The following is an 18,762-nucleotide window of genomic DNA, read 5'->3' as shown; positions in this document are numbered from 1 at the left end:
GGCACTGGGAAGGGGACAGCGTACACACGGGGGCACTGGGATGGGGACAGCGTACACACGGGGGCACTGGGAAGGGGACAGCGTACACACGGGGGCACTGGGAAGGGGACAGCGTACACACGGGGGCACTGGGAAGGGGACAGCGTACACACGGGGGCACTGGGAAGGGGACAGCGTACACACGGGGGCACTGGGAAGGGGACAGCGTACACACGGGGGCACTGGGAAGGGGACAGCGTACACACGGGGGCACTGGGAAGGGGACAGCGTACACACGGGGGCACTGGGAAGGGGACAGCGTACACACGGGGGCACTGGGAAGAGGACAGCGTACACATGGGGGCACTGGGAAGAGGACAGCGTACACATGGGGGCACTGAGTACACACGCGGACAGAGGGGTGGGGGCCGGGTACACACAGGGACAGTGGGGGGACGGATTTACCTGGATGCAGCTGCTCCTCTGATGGTCCGGGTGGCTTCTTTCTGCCTTCTCGGTGGCGGAGGCAACTCAAGGAAGCGCCTGAATCTGGTCCGCAGGCTGTGGTAGCTCCTCAGTCCTGGCGGTGGCATGGGGAGGTCAGCGTCTGGGCAGGAAATATAATAAATAATAATATTAAAGGGCTCAGCGTACACAGGGGGGGGGGGGGAACAGCGTACACACGGGGCACTGGGGGCAGGGAACAGCGTACACACGGGGGCACTGGGGGGCAGGGAACAGCGTACACACGGGGGCACTGGGGGGGGCAGCGTACACATGGGGGCAGGGAACAGCATACACACGGGGGCACTGGGGGGCAGGGAACAGCGTACACACGGTAGCACTGTGGGGGGGACAGAGCACACACGGGGGCACTGGGGGGGACAGAGCACACACTGGGGCACTGGGGGGGACAGCGCACACACACGGGGGCACTGGGAAGGGGACAGCGTACACATGGGGGCACTGGGTAGGGGACAGCGTACACATGGGGGCACTGGGAAGGGGACAGCGTACACATGGGGTCACTGGGAAGGGGACAGCGTACACATGGGGGCACTGGGAAGGGGACAGCGTACACATGGGGGCACTGGGAAGGGGACAGCGTACACACGGGGGCACTGGGAAGGGGACAGCGTACACACGGAGTCAGGGAACAGCGTACACACGTGGGCACTGGGGGGCAGGGAACAGCGAACACACACAGGAGCAATGGGGGGCAGGGAACAGCTTACACACGGGGGCACTGGGGGGCAGGGAACAGCGTACACACGGGGGAACTGGGGGACACAGCGCACACACGGGGGCACTGGGGGACACAGCGCACACACGGGGGCACTGGGGGACACAGCGCACACACGGGGGCACTGGGGGACACAGCGCACACACGGAGGCACTGGGGGGCAGCATACACATGGGGGCACTGGGGGGGGGGACATTGTACACACGGTGCAGGGAACAGCGTACACACGGGGCACTGGGGGGCATGGAACAGCGTACACATGGGGGCATGGAACAGCATACACACGGGGGCACTGGGGGGCAGGGAACAGCGTACACAGGGGGCCAGGGAACAGCAAACACACGGGGGCACTGGGGGGTGAGGGAACAGCAAACACACGGGGGCACTGGGGGGTGAGGGAACAGCGTACACACGAGGGCACTGGGGGGGACAGAGCACACACGAGGGCACTGGGGGGGACAGAGCACACACGAGGGCACTGGGGGGGACAGAGCACACACGAGGGCACTGGGGGGGACAGAGCACACACGAGGGCACTGGGGGGGACAGAGCACACACGAGGGCACTGGGGGGGACAGAGCACACACGAGGGCACTGGGGGGGACAGAGCACACACGAGGGCACTGGGGGGGACAGAGCACACACGAGGGCACTGGGGGGGACAGAGCACACACGAGGGCACTGGGGGGGACAGAGCACACACGAGGGCACTGGGGGGGACAGAGCACACACTAGGGCACTGGGGGGGACAGAGCACACACGAGGGCACTGGGGGGGACAGAGCACACACGAGGGCACTGGGGGGGACAGAGCACACACGAGGGCACTGGGGGGGGACAGAGCACACACGAGGGAACTGGGGGGGGACAGAGGCACTGGGGGGGGACAGAGCACACACGAGGGCACTGGGGGGGGGATAGAGCACACACGAGGGCACTGGGGGGGGATAGAGCACACACGAGGGCACTGGGGGGGGATAGAGCACACACGAGGGCACTGGGGGGGCAGAGCACACACGAGGGCACTGAGGGGGAACAGAGCACACACGAGGGCACTGGGGGGGACAGAGCCCACACGGGGGCACCGGGGGTGGGACAGAACACACACGGGGGCCCTGGGGGGGGAAATAGCACACACGGGTGAACTGGGGGTGACAGAGCACACACAAGGGGCACTGGGGGGGAAGACAGCGTACACACACGGGGGCACTGGGGGGGAGACAGCATACACACAGGGGCACTGGGGGGGGGGGGGGACAGCGTACACACTGGGGCACTGGGGGGGGGCAGCGTACACACGGGGGCACTGGGAAGGGGGACAGCGTACACACAGGGGCACTGGGAAGGGGGACAGCGTACACACAGGGGCACTGGGAAGGGGGACAGCGTACACACAGGGGCACTGGGAAGGGGACAGCGTACACATGGGGGCACTGGGTACACACGGGGTCAGTGGGGTGGGGGACAGGGTACATACAGGGATAGTGGGGGATGGATTTACCTGGATGCAGCTGCTCCTCTGATGGCTCGGGTGGCTTCTTTCTGCCTTCTCGGTGGCGGAGGCAACTCAAGGAAGCGCCTGAATCTGGTCCGCAGGCTGTGGAAGCTCCTCAGTCCTGGCGGTGGCATGGGGAGGTCAGCGTCTGGGCAGGAAATATAATAAATAATAATATTAACCGGCACAGCGTACACACGGAGTGGGGGACACAGAGTACACACGGAGGGGGGGCACAACGTACACATGTAGAGGGGGGGCGCAGCGCACACACGTAGAGGGGGGCGCAGCGCACACACGTAGGGGGGGGGCGCGCAGCGTACACACGGAGGGGGGGCACAGCGTACACACGGAGGGGGGGGGGGCGCAGCGTACACACGGAGGGGGGGGGGCGCAGCGTACACACGGAGGGGGGCGCAGCGTACACACGGAGGGGGGCGCAGCGTACACACGGAGGGGGGGGCGCAGCGTACACACGGAGGGGGGGGCGCAGCGTACACACGGAGGGGGGGCGCAGCGTACACACGGAGGGGGGCGCAGCGTACACACGGAGGGGGGCGCAGCGTACACGCGGAGGGGGGCGCAGCGTACACATGGAGGGGGGCGCAGCGTACACACGGAGGGGGGGGGGGCGCAGCGTACACACGGAGGGGGGGGGGCGCAGCGTACACACGGAGGGGGGGCGCAGCGTACACACGGAGGGGGGCGCAGCGTACACACGGAGGGGGGGGCGCAGCGTACACACGGAGGGGGGGGCGCAGCGTACACACGGAGGGGGGGGCGCAGCGTACACACGGAGGGGGGCGCAGCGTACACACGGAGGGGGGCGCAGCGTACACACGGAGGGGGGCGCAGCGTACACACGGAGGGGGGCGCAGCGTACACACGGAGGGGGGCGCAGCGTACACACGGAGGGGGGGGCGCAGCGTACACACGGAGGGGGGGGGCGCAGCGTACACACGGAGGGGGCACAGCGTACACAAGGGGGGGGCACAGCATACACACGGGGGCACTTGGGGGGACAGCGCACACACGGGAGGCACTGGGGGGGACAGCATACACACGGGGGCACTGGAGGGGACAGCATACACACGGGGCACTGGGGGGGACAGCATACACACGGGGGCACTGGGGGTGGGACAGCATACACACGGGGGCACTGGGGGGGGGGGGACAGCATACACACGGGGGCACTGGGGGGGGACAGCATACACACGGGGGCACTGGGGGGACAGCATACACACGGGGGCACTGGGGGGACAGCGTACACACGGGGGCATTGGGGGGGAACAGCATACACACGGGGGCACAGGGGCAGGGAACAGCATACACACGGGGGCACTGGGGGGCAGGGAACAGCATACACACGGGGGCACTGGGGGGCAGGGAACAGCGTACACACTGGGGCACTGGGGGCAGGGAACAGCGTACACACGGGGGCACTGGGGGGGGCAGGGAACAGCGGACACACGGGGGCACTGTTGGGGGCAGCGAACACACGGGGGCACTGGGGGGGGACAGCGTACACACGGGGGCACTGGGGGGACAGCGTGCACACGGGGGCACAGGGGCAGGGAACAGCGTACACACGGGGGCACTGGGGGGCAGGGAACAGCGTACACACGGGGGCACTGGGGGGCAGGGAACAGCGTTCACACGGGGGCACTGGGGGGCAGGGAACAGCGTACACACGGGGGCACTGGGGGCAGGGAACAGCGTACACACGGGGGCACTGGGGGCAGGGAACAGCGTACACACGGGGGCACTGGGGGCAGGGAACAGGGTACACACGGGGGCACTGGGGGGGCAGGGAACAGCTTACACATGGGGGCACTGGGGGGCAGGGAACAGCTTACACATGGGGGCACTGGGGGGCAGGGAACAGGAGGCTCTGGGGGCAGGGAACAGTGTACACACGGGGGCACAGGGAACAGCGTACACACGGGGGCACTGGGTGGGCAGGGAACAGCGTACACACAGGGGCACTGGGGGGCAGGGAACAGCGTACACACGGGGGCAGGGAACGGCGTACACACTGGGGCACTGGGGGCCAGGGTACAGTGTACACACGGGGGCACTGGGAGGCAGGAAACAGCATACACAGGGGGGCACTGTGGGGCAGGGAACAGCGTACACACGGGGGCACGGAACAGCATACACACGGGGGCACTGGGGGCAGGGAACAGCGTACACACGGGGGCACTGGAGGGCAGGGAACAGCGTACACACGGGGGCAGCGTACACACGGGGGCAGGGAACAGCGTACACACGGGGGCACTGGGGGCAGGGAACAGCGTACACACGGGGGCACTGGGGGGGGCAGCATACACATGGGGGCAGGGAACAGCGTACACACGGGGGCACTGGGGGGCAGGGAACAGCGTACACACGGTAGCACTGTGGGGGGGACAGAGCACACATGGGGGCAATGGGGGGGACAGAGCACACACTGGGGCACTGGGGGGACAGCGTACACACACGGGGGCACTGGGAAGGGGACAGCGTACACACGGGGGCACTGGGAAGGGGACAGCGTACACACGGGGGCACTGGGAAGGGGACAGCGTACACATGGGGGCACTGGGAAGGGGACAGCATACACACGGGGTCAGGGAACAGCGAACACACAGGGGCACTGGGGGGCAGGGAACAGCGTACACACGGGGCACTGGGGGGCAGGGAACAGTGTACACACGGGGGCAGGGAACAGCATACACAGGGGGGGGCAGAGAACAGCGTACACACGGGGCACTGGGGGGGACAGAGCACACACGGGGGCACTGGGGGAGGAACAGAGCACACACGGGGCACTGGGAAGGGGACAGCGTACACACGGGGGCACTGGGAAGAGGACAGCGTACACACGGGGGCACTGGGAAGGGGACAGCGTACACACGGGGGCACTGGGAAGGGGACAGCGTACACACGGGGGCACTGGGATGGGGACAGCGTACACACGGGGGCACTGGGAAGGGGACAGCGTACACACGGGGGCACTGGGAAGGGGACAGCGTACACACGGGGGCACTGGGAAGGGGACAGCGTACACACGGGGGCACTGGGAAGGGGACAGCGTACACACGGGGGCACTGGGAAGGGGACAGCGTACACATGGGGGCACTGGGAAGGGGACAGCGTACACATGGGGGCACTGGGAAGGGGACAGCGTACACATGGGGGCACTGGGAAGAGGACAGCGTACACATGGGGGCACTGGGTACACACGCGGACAGAGGGGTGGGGGCCGGGTACACACAGGGACAGTGGGGGGACGGATTTACCTGGATGCAGCTGCTCCTCTGATGGTCCGGGTGGCTTCTTTCTGCCTTCTCGGTGGCGGAGGCAAATCAAGGAAGCGCCTGAATCTGGTCCGCAGGCTGTGGTAGCTCCTCAGTCCTGGCGGTGGCATGGGGAGGTCAGCGTCTGGGCAGGAAATATAATAAATAATAATATTAAAGGGCTCAGCGTACACAGGGGGGGGGGGAACAGCGTACACACGGGGCACTGGGGGCAGGGAACAGCGTACACACGGGGGCACTGGGGGGCAGGGAACAGCGTACACACGGGGGCACTGGGGGGGGGCAGCGTACACATGGGGGCAGGGAACAGCGTACACACGGGGGCACTGGGGGGCAGGGAACAGCGTACACACGGTAGCACTGTGGGGGGGACAGAGCACACACGGGGGCACTGGGGGGGACAGAGCACACACTGGGGCACTGGGGGGGACAGCGCACACACACGGGGGCACTGGGAAGGGGACAGCGTACACATGGGGGCACTGGGTAGGGGACAGCGTACACATGGGGGCACTGGGTAGGGGACAGCGTACACATGGGGGCACTGGGTAGGGGACAGCGTACACATGGGGGCACTGGGAAGGGGACAGCGTACACATGGGGGCACTGGGAAGGGGACAGCGTACACATGGGGGCACTGGGAAGGGGACAGCGTACACATGGGGGCACTGGGAAGGGGACAGCGTACACATGGGGGCACTGGGAAGGGGACAGCGTACACACGGGGTCAGGGAACAGTGTACACACGTGGGCACTGGGGGGCAGGGAACAGCGAACACACACAGGGGCAATGGGGGGCAGGGAACAGCGTACACACGGGGGCACTGGGGGGCAGGGAACAGCGTACACACGGTGGCACTGGGGGGCAGGGAACAGCGTACACACGGGGGCACTGGGGGGCAGGGAACAGCGTACACACGGGGGCACTGAGGGGCAGGGAACAGCGTACACACGGGGCACTGGGGGGCAGGGAACAGTGTACACACGGGGGCAGGGAACAGCATACACAGGGGGGGCAGAGAACAGTGTACACACGGGGGCACTGGGGGGACAGAGCACACACGGGGGCACTGGGGGAGGAACAGAGCACACACGGGGGCACTGGGAAGGGGACAGCGTACACACGGGGGCACTGGGAAGAGGACAGCGTACACACGGGGGCACTAGGAAGGGGACAGCGTACACACGGGGGCACTGGGATGGGGACAGCGTACACACGGGGGCACTGGGAAGGGGACAGCGTACACACGGGGGCACTGGGAAGGGGACAGCGTACACATGGGGGCACTGGGAAGGGGACAGCGTACACATGGGGGCACTGGGAAGGGGACAGCGTACACATGGGGGCACTGGGAAGGGGACAGCGTACACATGGGGGCACTGGGAAGAGGACAGCGTACACATGGGGGCACTGGGAAGAGGACAGCGTACACATGGGGGCACTGGGTACACACGCGGACAGAGGGGTGGGGGCCGGGTACACACAGGGACAGTGGGGGGACGGATTTACCTGGATGCAGCTGCTCCTCTGATGGTCCGGGTGGCTTCTTTCTGCCTTCTCGGTGGCGGAGGCAAATCAAGGAAGCGCCTGAATCTGGTCCGCAGGCTGTGGTAGCTCCTCAGTCCTGGCGGTGGCATGGGGAGGTCAGCGTCTGGGCAGGAAATATAATAAATAATAATATTAAAGGGCTCAGCGTACACAGGGGGGGGGGGGGAACAGCGTACACACGGGGCACTGGGGGCAGGGAACAGCGTACACACGGGGGCACTGGGGGGCAGGGAACAGCGTACACACGGGGGCACTGGGGGGGGGGCAGCGTACACATGGGGGCAGGGAACAGCGTACACACGGGGGCACTGGGGGGCAGGGAACAGCGTACACACGGTAGCACTGTGGGGGGGACAGAGCACACACGGGGGCACTGGGGGGGACAGAGCACACACTGGGGCACTGGGGGGGACAGAGCACACACTGGGGCACTGGGGGGGACAGCGCACACACACGGGGGCACTGGGAAGGGGACAGCGTACACATGGGGGCACTGGGTAGGGGACAGCGTACACATGGGGGCACTGGGTAGGGGACAGCGTACACATGGGGGCACTGGGTAGGGGACAGCGTACACATGGGGGCACTGGGTAGGGGACAGCGTACACATGGGGGCACTGGGTAGGGGACAGCGTACACATGGGGGCACTGGGAAGGGGACAGCGTACACATGGGGGCACTGGGAAGGGGACAGCGTACACATGGGGGCACTGGGAAGGGGACAGCGTACACATGGGGTCACTGGGAAGGGGACAGCGTACACATGGGGTCACTGGGAAGGGGACAGCGTACACATGGGGGCACTGGGAAGGGGACAGCGTACACACGGGGTCAGGGAACAGCGTACACACGTGGGCACTGGGGGGCAGGGAACAGCGAACACACACAGGGGCAATGGGGGGCAGGGAACAGCGTACACACGGGGGCACTGGGGGGCAGGGAACAGCGTACACACGGGGGCACTGGGGGGCAGGGAACAGCGTACACACGGGGGCACTGGGGGGCAGGGAACAGCGTACACACGGGGGCACTGGGGGGCAGGGAACAGCGTACACACGGGGGCACTGAGGGGCAGGGAACAGCGTACACACGGGGCACTGGGGGGCAGGGAACAGTGTACACACGGGGGCAGGGAACAGCATACACAGGGGGGGCAGAGAACAGTGTACACACGGGGGCACTGGGGGGACAGAGCACACACGGGGGCACTGGGGGAGGAACAGAGCACACACGGGGGCACTGGGAAGGGGACAGCGTACACACGGGGGCACTGGGAAGAGGACAGCGTACACACGGGGGCACTAGGAAGGGGACAGCGTACACACGGGGGCACTGGGATGGGGACAGCGTACACACGGGGGCACTGGGAAGGGGACAGCGTACACATGGGGGCACTGGGAAGGGGACAGCGTACACATGGGGGCACTGAGAAGGGGACAGCGTACACATGGGGGCACTGGGAAGGGGACAGCGTACACATGGGGGCACTGGGAAGAGGACAGCGTACACATGGGGGCACTGGGAAGAGGACAGCGTTCACATGGGGGCACTGGGTACACACGCGGACAGTGGGTTGGGGGCCGGGTACACACAGGGACAGTGGGGGGACGGATTTACCTGGATGCAGCTGCTCCTCTGATGGTCCGGGTGGCTTCTTTCTGCCTTCTCGGTGGCGGACGCAACTCAAGGAAGTGCCTGAATCTGGTCCGCAGGCTGTGGAAGCTCCTCAGTCCTGGCGGTGGCATGGGGAGGTCAGCGTCTGGGCAGGAAATATAATAAATAATAATATTAAAGGGCACAGCATACACACGGAGGAGGGGGCACAGCGTACACACGGAGGAGGGGGCACAGCGTACACACGGAGGAGGGGGGCACAGCGTACACACGGAGGAGGGGGGCACAGCGTTCACACGGAGGAGGGGGGCACAGCGTACACACGGAGGAGGGGGGCACAGCGTACACACGGAGGAGGGGGGCACAGCGTACACACGGAGGAGGGGGGCACAGCGTACACACGGAGGAGGGGGGCACAGCGTACACACGGAGGAGGGGGGCACAGCGTACACACGGAGGAGGGGGGCACAGCGTACACACGGAGGAGGGGGGCACAGCGTACACACGGAGGAGGGGGGCACAGCGTACACACGGAGGAGGGGGGCACAGCGTACACACGGAGGAGGGGGGCACAGCGTACACACGGAGGAGGGGGGCACAGCGTACACACGGAGGAGGGGGGCACAGCGTACACACGGAGGAGGGGGGCACAGCGTACACACGGAGGAGGGGGGCACAGCGTACACACGGAGGAGGCAGGGCACAGCGTACACACGGAGGAGGGGGGCACAGCGTACACACGGAGGAGGGGGGCACAGCGTACACACGGAGGAGGGGGCACAGCGTACACACGGAGGAGGGGGCACAGCGTACACACGGAGGAGGGGGCACAGCGTACACACTGAGGAGGGGGGCACAGCGGGGGGCACAGCGTACACACGGGGGGCACAGCATACACACAGAGGGGGCACAGCGTACACACAGAGGGGGCACAGCGTACACACAGAGGGGGCACAGCGTACACACAGAGGGGGCACAGTGTACACACGGGGGGCACAGCATACACACGGGGGGGCACAGCATACACACGGGGGGCACAGCATACACACGGGGGGGCACAGCATACACACGGGGGGGCACAGCATACACACGGGGGGGCACAGCATACGCACGGGGGGCACAGCATACACACAGGGGGGCACAGCATACACACGGGGGGGCACAGCATACACACGGGGGGGCACAGCATACACACGGGGGGCACAGCATACACACGGGGGGCACAGCGTATATACAGTATATGCAGTGAGGGGGGGGCGGGGGACACACGGGGGCAGTAAGGGGTGGGGGGCGGGGGACACACGAGGACAGTGAGGGGGGGCCATGCACTGACATGCAGCAGCTGCGGCTCTCATGCCGCCGCTGCATCACTGGCACATACAGCGCTGGGTCCCCCCACCACCAACCCCAGGACCAGCCTTGCTGACACAAACCACCCCACCCACCCACAAGAATACTTGCAGCCGCGGCGCTGCAGACACGGCAGGGGAAGCTTCCTTAGTTTGTTTGCCTGTGTAAACACACAGCTCCCGGCCGCCGCGCGCATACACACACTGACATGAGCGCCGCAGCAGCACGGGCTCATGTCAGTGGGCGGTATTCAATGAGCCAGAATCGCCAAGTTTTATGGCGATTCTGTGTTTTTATCGTGTCTGACGGTGATTTTTGGAGCCCCAAATGCGAATCACCGTATTCAATGAGCTGAAATCGCCGATGACTACCGGTGAATGAAGCAGCAATCGCCAAATGTTATTCTCTCCAAATCGCCGTTTTTGGTCTATAGGATTTTACATGGGGAATCGACGGTAGTTGAGGGGAATCGCCAAAAGTGTATTCAATGAGAAGTTGGCGATTCCTTTTTCTTCTTTCATATCGCCGTTCCTCACCGAGTGTCCCTCGTCATTTTTTTCTGGTGAACTTTTATAGGAACATGTGAAATAATTGGTTTGAAGTGTTCTATTTAACTATGCAAGTCTAATGTATTATTATTTGCTGCCCTTGTGTGATGTCATGGTCGTAGAAGTGCTATACAAATATATATTTTATTTTTTCAGGCATTTTTTTTTTCTCCCACAAAGCACTGTTCTTACCCATGGTGCACCTCACTTACCCATGATTCTCCTCCCCACCTCACTCCTTCGTTTGCCCGTAGAGCAGAATACCCAGCGTTTGCCGTATGCTGTATGGGAAGCGTTTGTACAGGGTAATTTGCTTTTTTCTGGCATTTCTCTGCATTTTTTTAAACAACTGACTACATTAATGCGGCTGTATAGGGAAACGCCGGTATGGCTGAGAATCGCCGTTAGGGCCGGCGATTCTCAGCCACGTTGAATAGGGTTACTTGGCGACTCCCCACGAATCCCCATGCATGGCGATTCACAGCTAAAAACCGGCGATTGGCAGGCGAATGTTAAATCTGGATCACTGTGACCAGCGATTCTGGCTCATTGAATACCGCCCAGTGTGTGTGTATGCGCGCGGCGGCCGGGAGCTGCGTGTTTTAAACAGGCAAACCAAGAAAGCTTCCCCTCCCGAGTCTGCCGCGCAATTATTCTTGTGGGTTGGTGGGTGGGTGTTAAGTGTCAGCCGCCCATAGCAATCGCGTGCCGGGTGGCTGACTGTAAAAATAAGTTTGGAACCTGTTAGCTCCTGTCTGTGGTGCGCCGACGGTCCTCTCCCCTTGGAGGGATTGCGGGGCTGCAGCAGCGGGACCCCTGTAGGCAGCAGTTCTAAAGTTCTAGAGTCTCGCATCTCCGTCGGCCATCTTGGTACACCCAAGTGAGGCCTTTCTGTACTCCCCCTGCTGGCCACACACTGCGCATGCGCAACAAGTTGGAGACTCCTATCTTTATAATGGGGGACGTTTCACTAAATAAAAAAAAAACTGTACCTATCTGAAAATCCTCAACCCCAAAAGGCACTCCACTGGGACAATATCTACCTAATAAAACAAACCCCAAGTCTCAATTGTTCCCCTACCCCGAGTTATGCCTTCCCAAAAAACCCCTCATAGACTAACATGGGTGACAAAGTGTCATTTCTGAAGTCTCAGAAAAAAACTGGCAGTTGGAAGTTTAGATCGCTCCCAATTGCTCATTTTTTAATATTTCGCCCTGAAATTTGGCACGCAGCACCGGTTGACGATTCTACACGTACCTGCCAAATTTCAGCTCAGTACGCCCAGTCACTTTTGAGGTGCAGTCCCTCAAACACCATGCCCCCATCCGAAAAGTTCCCTATGGGAAAAATCCGTTCGTTGGATTCAGCCTTAATATAAGGGCACTACCGTGCCCTTATAATATATATATATATATATATATGAACAAAAATTCAAGGTGGTTGTAAATAATGAATTCATGTGCATGGATGAAACAATATAGAGTTAAGAAAATGATTTATAAACGTATAACCTTTAAATTATTTACCACCTTAGACCTAATTGTATTAGAGCATTAGCATATTCACAAAGGACAAAAATTGGAAATTGAAAACCTATTTGAAAGTTTAATATTGCGAGTGGTTTTAGAATTCCGAGCAGACTGTTCTCAGATTTCTAGTGAGAATTCTAAAGCCAGTTACGTTGTAAGTAGAGACATGGTTGCAACTAGGGCTGTGCCAGAAGGTCAGCCACCCAGGCCGCAAAGCTGAAGGAGGGGGGGGGGGGGGGTTAGAAAAATTCAATAATTCAGTTAATGTTCTGAGTAGAGATGAAATATATTTCCACATAATGTTGTGTAAATCAAATGTCTTCTCAGAACATCTGTACTGTATTTGTCTGGGTCAGTTCATTCTGTATTGATGATTGGATGCTGCTCGTTAGCGTGTTGGCCATTTAGGATAAGTGTATGAAATTAGAAAGGACTAATTTTTTCCTTGGTTCCTCCGCTAGGTCTAGGGAAGGTATGTAGTCATAACGATGACCCTTATAATGCCAACTCTTCCACATGGAAATTGGTATACCCCAACCAGGGAGGAAGGGAAGGTGGCGCTTCGACTTGAGCTGGGTCACTAGCAGCTGCTAGAAGTCAGGCTAGTCGGGCCTGAACTATACAGTACAAAAGAAAAAGGGGGGAATAGCAGCGCTAAATGAATTAAAATCAACTGTACAATAAAATCAATACATTTTATTCAATACAGTGAAATGACCGTTTGGGGGAAGCTGGTATGGGATGCAAGTTAATCCCACATAAGAAATGGGGGAAGGGACTGTCCGTTCCTAGTATGCCTTGAGGATGGACCATATAAAGTGCAAATGCAAAAAAATAATTTGTTACCGTCCACCTGTTGGTTGGAGACAGGGGTGTGTTTGTTGATCCTCCCAGGGACTCAAGGCCCGGATATGCTGTGCCGAGTCACCCTCCAAGATTAGGGGAGTACACCCAAGGGCTGCCGTCAGGAATGGTGGTACAAGGATCCTCCAATGTAGTAGGCAGGGTCCAAATAATTGGTGGTTAGTACGGTCCAAAGAAGGGGGGTTTCAAGGCTGGTCCGGATTAGTCCATAAAATCAAGTGGGTAGGTCACCTGACGCGTTTCACCGTCTTAGCGGCTTTATCAAAGGTCCTTTGGAAGGACAGTCACGTAGAGGTAGATGTATTTAACCTGGTGAACTGATATAGGGTTGATAAAGTGGATGTGATAACAAACCCGCCAATCAGCTCCTGACATTTTTCAAAGTCAGTCTGTAACTTGACAGTTGCTGATTGGCTGCCGCATTTCTCACCTTCCACTTTATCACTTCTCTAGGCTTAATACATCTGTGCTTGAGGTCTCCAGTAAATCAGGGTCAGTCTTCTTAATGAAGAGGCTGCAAACTATTTTTTTTTTTTTATTAAATCCAGTCTGCAGTTTTTTTTATTTTTATTAAATGTTAGTCCTTGGATAAAAGTTTTTTTTCTAATAAATATTTTAAAAAATATATATTAAATTATGCAAATTGTGTCTACCTGTCTTCCTTATGGAGCCTACACACAGAGCGATTATGGGTAATTTTCGAAGCAATCTGACTAGATTTGACTAGACTGCTTAGAAATTGACCCAAAATCTCTCTGTGTGTAGGGGCTATAGCGATAGCGATGCATAGACTGCATGCAGTATAAATCTAGCCAGATCGCCAGTGTCCTCACCAAAGAACACTGGCACTGCCAGATTGCTCAGCAGCACACAACGCTGTCACATCGCTGGTGCATCGCGGTGTGCTGGGGGCGATCTTGCTGAGTGATCTGAGCGATCTGGCATCACTCAGTCGCTGGCACACGTTGCTACGTGTGTGGGCCCCATTAGGTTCAGTTATGTGGTGGTGGGCAGCTGTGCTTCTGATTGTCCACGTTTTATGATTGGCAGCCACTAGTACTAGTTTGCTCACCAATTTGACCATAAATAATTTGATTGGGTCATGGACCAAAGGTGCTATATACATTTCTTACCGTTGGGTGGCCCTTACAAACATCTAGCTATGCCACTGTCTCATATAATTATTCAGCTGTTTTATAACAATCATCCAATCATCTTCTGTCGTTTTTCAAAAACACTATAATATGTCAAAAGCTGATTGGTTGATGCATCTCTGCCATACTGTAATTCACAGTCGCCGAGATGTTGGCTCTGACAAAGCATTCCTGGCTATCAATAAGAAGTAAAGTGATCGGTTTGCAGTATCTGCGCATGCATGTATCAGACAGTTCTGGGGAGGGATCTTTTGGATCCATCTCTTGCAAATTCATACTGTATATTAGATGCGCTTCCTAAGAAAGTATCTAATGTCTGCCTTAGAGTCAACATTTTCTTTTCAACCTTTAACAGCAATTGCTGTCATCAGTGGACAAGGTATTTTACTGGTGTATAGTATGTGTAAGAGCACCATAGGCAGTACTATGCACAAGGGCAGTTACTCACCTTGGTGTCCACCACCTCTTACCTTCAGGAACAAGAACCTCGTCCTCTCCACGTGTCAATCTGCAAAGAGACGGCAACTGCGCTAATCCTCAGGAACAACCACAACTAAAGGGGGGATCGAACTCCGCTAGGGGGGAGGAGATGGTCATAACTGGCACCACTGGCCTCAGATTGGTTACACCCGCTTGGGGAACATGGAGAGTGCAAGGGAAGGGCCTAACACCGCTTAAACACAGCCTGTGGTCTAGGGCCGACTAAACACAGCCTATGACTTAACGCCACCTAAACACACTAATGTACACTGCCCAGTGAGCCAACCTGAATCAGGCCCTTAGTACGTCCCGTAGTGCTGCTACGGGACCACGTGCTCCCACCCCCCTTTTTCCTTAGTATATCTCCCCTATAATTATATATATATATATATATATATATATATATATATATAAACTCGTTTTTTGGTCCGGCACTCCAAATAATGCAGCAACCACCGCGGTGCCCTCCTAGCAGTAATATAGGCAGAAGTGTATCAGACGATACAAATGGGCGGCACTCCAACGAATTTATCTGGTAAATAAATTCAGACCCACGGTTGTGTTTAGTCTGAAGTTTCGGTTATTTATTAACCTTTTTCAAAGACCTTTGTGCCGCCCATTTGTATCGTCTGATACACTTCTGCCTATATATATATATATATATATATATATATATATAGAAACCAGGCAGAGAGCACTCACCAGACTATTTTCTCAGTAGAAAGAACAAAGAATTTATTCACATCTCAGGGCTATGTCGACGTTTCGGTCCACTGTGGGACCTTTTTCAAGACCACCTTAGCAGGATGAAGCATGGTGGTCTTGAAAAAGGTCCCACAGTGGACCGAAACGTCGACATCGCCCTGAGATGGGAATAAATTATTTGTTCTTTCTACTGAGAAAATAGTCTGGTGAGTGCTCTCTGCGTGGTTTCTATATGTAAAAGTGGTTCTAAATTGGACTTCCTTTTGAGACTGACACCCCAGCAGTTGTCAAAGAAAAATATATGTGCTGTGCTGCTCTACTCTGGACTACATATATATATATATATATATATATATATATATATATATATATATATATAAATCCTATACAAAAACATAACTATAATATTATTTATTTTTAGCAGAGAATATATATATGTAACGATTTTAGTAACGGACGTCCTTTGTTGACAAATATAATCATGTTATCTTGCTGTATCTTCAATGGACTGTCAGATAGCGGGAAATGTGATAATTGTATGTAACCACAGCTTCGAAACTGCAGACAAAAATCAATCACAAATATCTTGTATCTTGACAATGATTAACAACCAAAGTGTTGCAAAAGGACTCTGGGAAGATCTTAATCTGTGTGCTGACATAGAAAGAATACAAACTGGCCCCCATACACTAGGGCGACTTGTCCTTAGGACAAGTCGCCCCCGACTTCCCCCTGAGCTTCCCCGGCTGCTCCCCGGGGGAGCTTGATTAGATTGGCACTTGATGTGCCATTTTTTACATGTGATAAATCGTCTCGATTTATCACATGTAAAAAACCCGGGGAGCAGGGGGGCTGCTGGTGGGAGCTGGGGACGCTGCGGGGACACAGACGCTGCGGGGGACACAGACGCTGCGGGGGACACAGACGCTGCGGGGGACACAGGCGGCATAGAGCCGGGCAGAGGGAGCCGGGAGCTGTCAGTGCTGGAAAAAAAAGCCTACTGTATACAATGAATGGGCAGCCTGTGATTGGCTGAGCGCTCTCTCAGCCAATTGCTGACTGGCTGAGAGAGCGCTCAGCCAATCACAGGCCGCCCATTCATTGTATGGGCTTTTTTTTTTAATTCAGTGCTTACAGCTCCCGGCTCCCCCCCGCCCGGCTCTATGCCACCTGTGTCCCTCGCAGCGTCCCCAGCCCCCCTGCTCCCTCCACCGCCGCACCGCCCCACTAGGTCCCAAGTCGGGTGGTCAGACGTGCAGCAGGTCCGACCACCCGACGCAGATCCGATGCGCATGGGACCGCGCATCGGATCTGAGGGGACATCAAAACTAGCCGATTTTGGTCCGATTTAGGCCAGATCCGACTGATCTGGCCGAAATCGGACCAAAATCGGCTAGTGTATGGGGGCCTACAGAGCTGGTTACAGACCCGAACGCTGGGCGGCAACCACGCGGACCGAGCGATTATTGAATGTATGTGCACAGATCGTAGCGCACATGCGCCAGGCCTCTCAGTGATCAAGCATCTTCTCTATTCGGTGGCCGTAAGCAAGGTGATTGACAGGCGGCCGGCGTTTGGGGGGTGGAACCCGGCCGTTTAATGGGAGTATCAGATAAAAGTTTGCCCAAGTGATGTTTTCCCTTCAGGTTGCAGAACTTGGCATTGCCACCTGATAAACAGAAGATGAGGGTAAAAGATTCTGGGGGTGATTCAGTAACCAATACTGCATCTTTATGCTAATCATACTGAGATGCCCCTCAGCTATGATTTAAACATAGAGACATAACCCCCGATTGGACATTGGCCGCATCATCGTGAAATCCTTTCGCCGAAGTCCCTTGCACCAACATGCCTGACAAGCCCAGCACCACCAACTGGACCCAGGAATGCCTACTCATTACATGGATCGCCATGCTGTCCTGATATGTGTCTCCGTTGGGACCCATACACAGAATTAAAACATAGAGTTCTTGAGTGCAGTGTGTTCATTCCATCCACCTCAGAATCAGACCTTTGATAATGGAGACCTTTGGTAACGGAGCACAATAATAACATTCAACGATAACCTTGGGTTAGCACTCATGAAGCAGCTCTAGCAATGGCTGTACTCTCAGAGAACACGGTGAGTTCTCTGTTGAGGTTAGTACCAGTACTGTGTTAGGCATTAGATTATTTGTTCTAACCACTTGGCTCGGGTATGGACTTAAAATGGGATACACAATCAAAACTAATGATGGAGACAGCACCATTAGACAACCTAAGCTGCCATCACACACAGACCTTAGGAAGAGCATTTGTCAGTTTGAAACGCGTTGGAGCGTATTGTCTACTGCTTGGTACTTCAGGAAGGAGCAATGTGTGACTGCTTCTGGCATCAGCCTTGAGGTGAAGGGAAGGATTCTGTAACTTCCAAGTTTAGGATAACTTTTTTCTTCTTATACAGGAGTTAAACACTAGGGGGGATTCAGGATGACTCAGTAAGCAGCGTATAAATTCGCTGTAAAATCCTTCGATGGTTGCCGGCCATCGAATCATTTTTTGCCCGCTTGCAGATAAAAGTGAGTCTGATCTGATCGGAGATGGCCGGACAGGGGGCGGGCGCTGACATCATGTGACATCAGCCACGCTCCATGTGCAAGCTACGACACGCCCAGGAAATGCTCGGAGTCACTATGCGCTAACCCCCTGTCCGCCCACTGCCTGCCCCACCCTGTGTGAATGCCTTGGTGACTGTGACAGCCGCCAAAGGCGTGCTCACAGCGGCCCTGCACATGCGTATAATCGCGAATGCGCATGTGCAGAGCCACACCATCGTGTCAAATGTTTTTGGATCAGTCATGCAACACATTTAATATTCTTTAATAAAACCTATGCTTTAAACTTACTGCACCACATATCAAGTAGCCGAGCAAAACTGATCCGTATCAACGCATCCAAGGAGAGAACTCTAGGA

Source organism: Crinia signifera, chromosome 8 (assembly GCF_055691185.1).
Source record: "Crinia signifera chromosome 8, ASM5569118v1, whole genome shotgun sequence".
Lineage (NCBI taxonomy): Eukaryota > Metazoa > Chordata > Amphibia > Anura > Myobatrachidae > Crinia > Crinia signifera.
Note: the sequence above shows the minus strand (reverse complement) of the source record.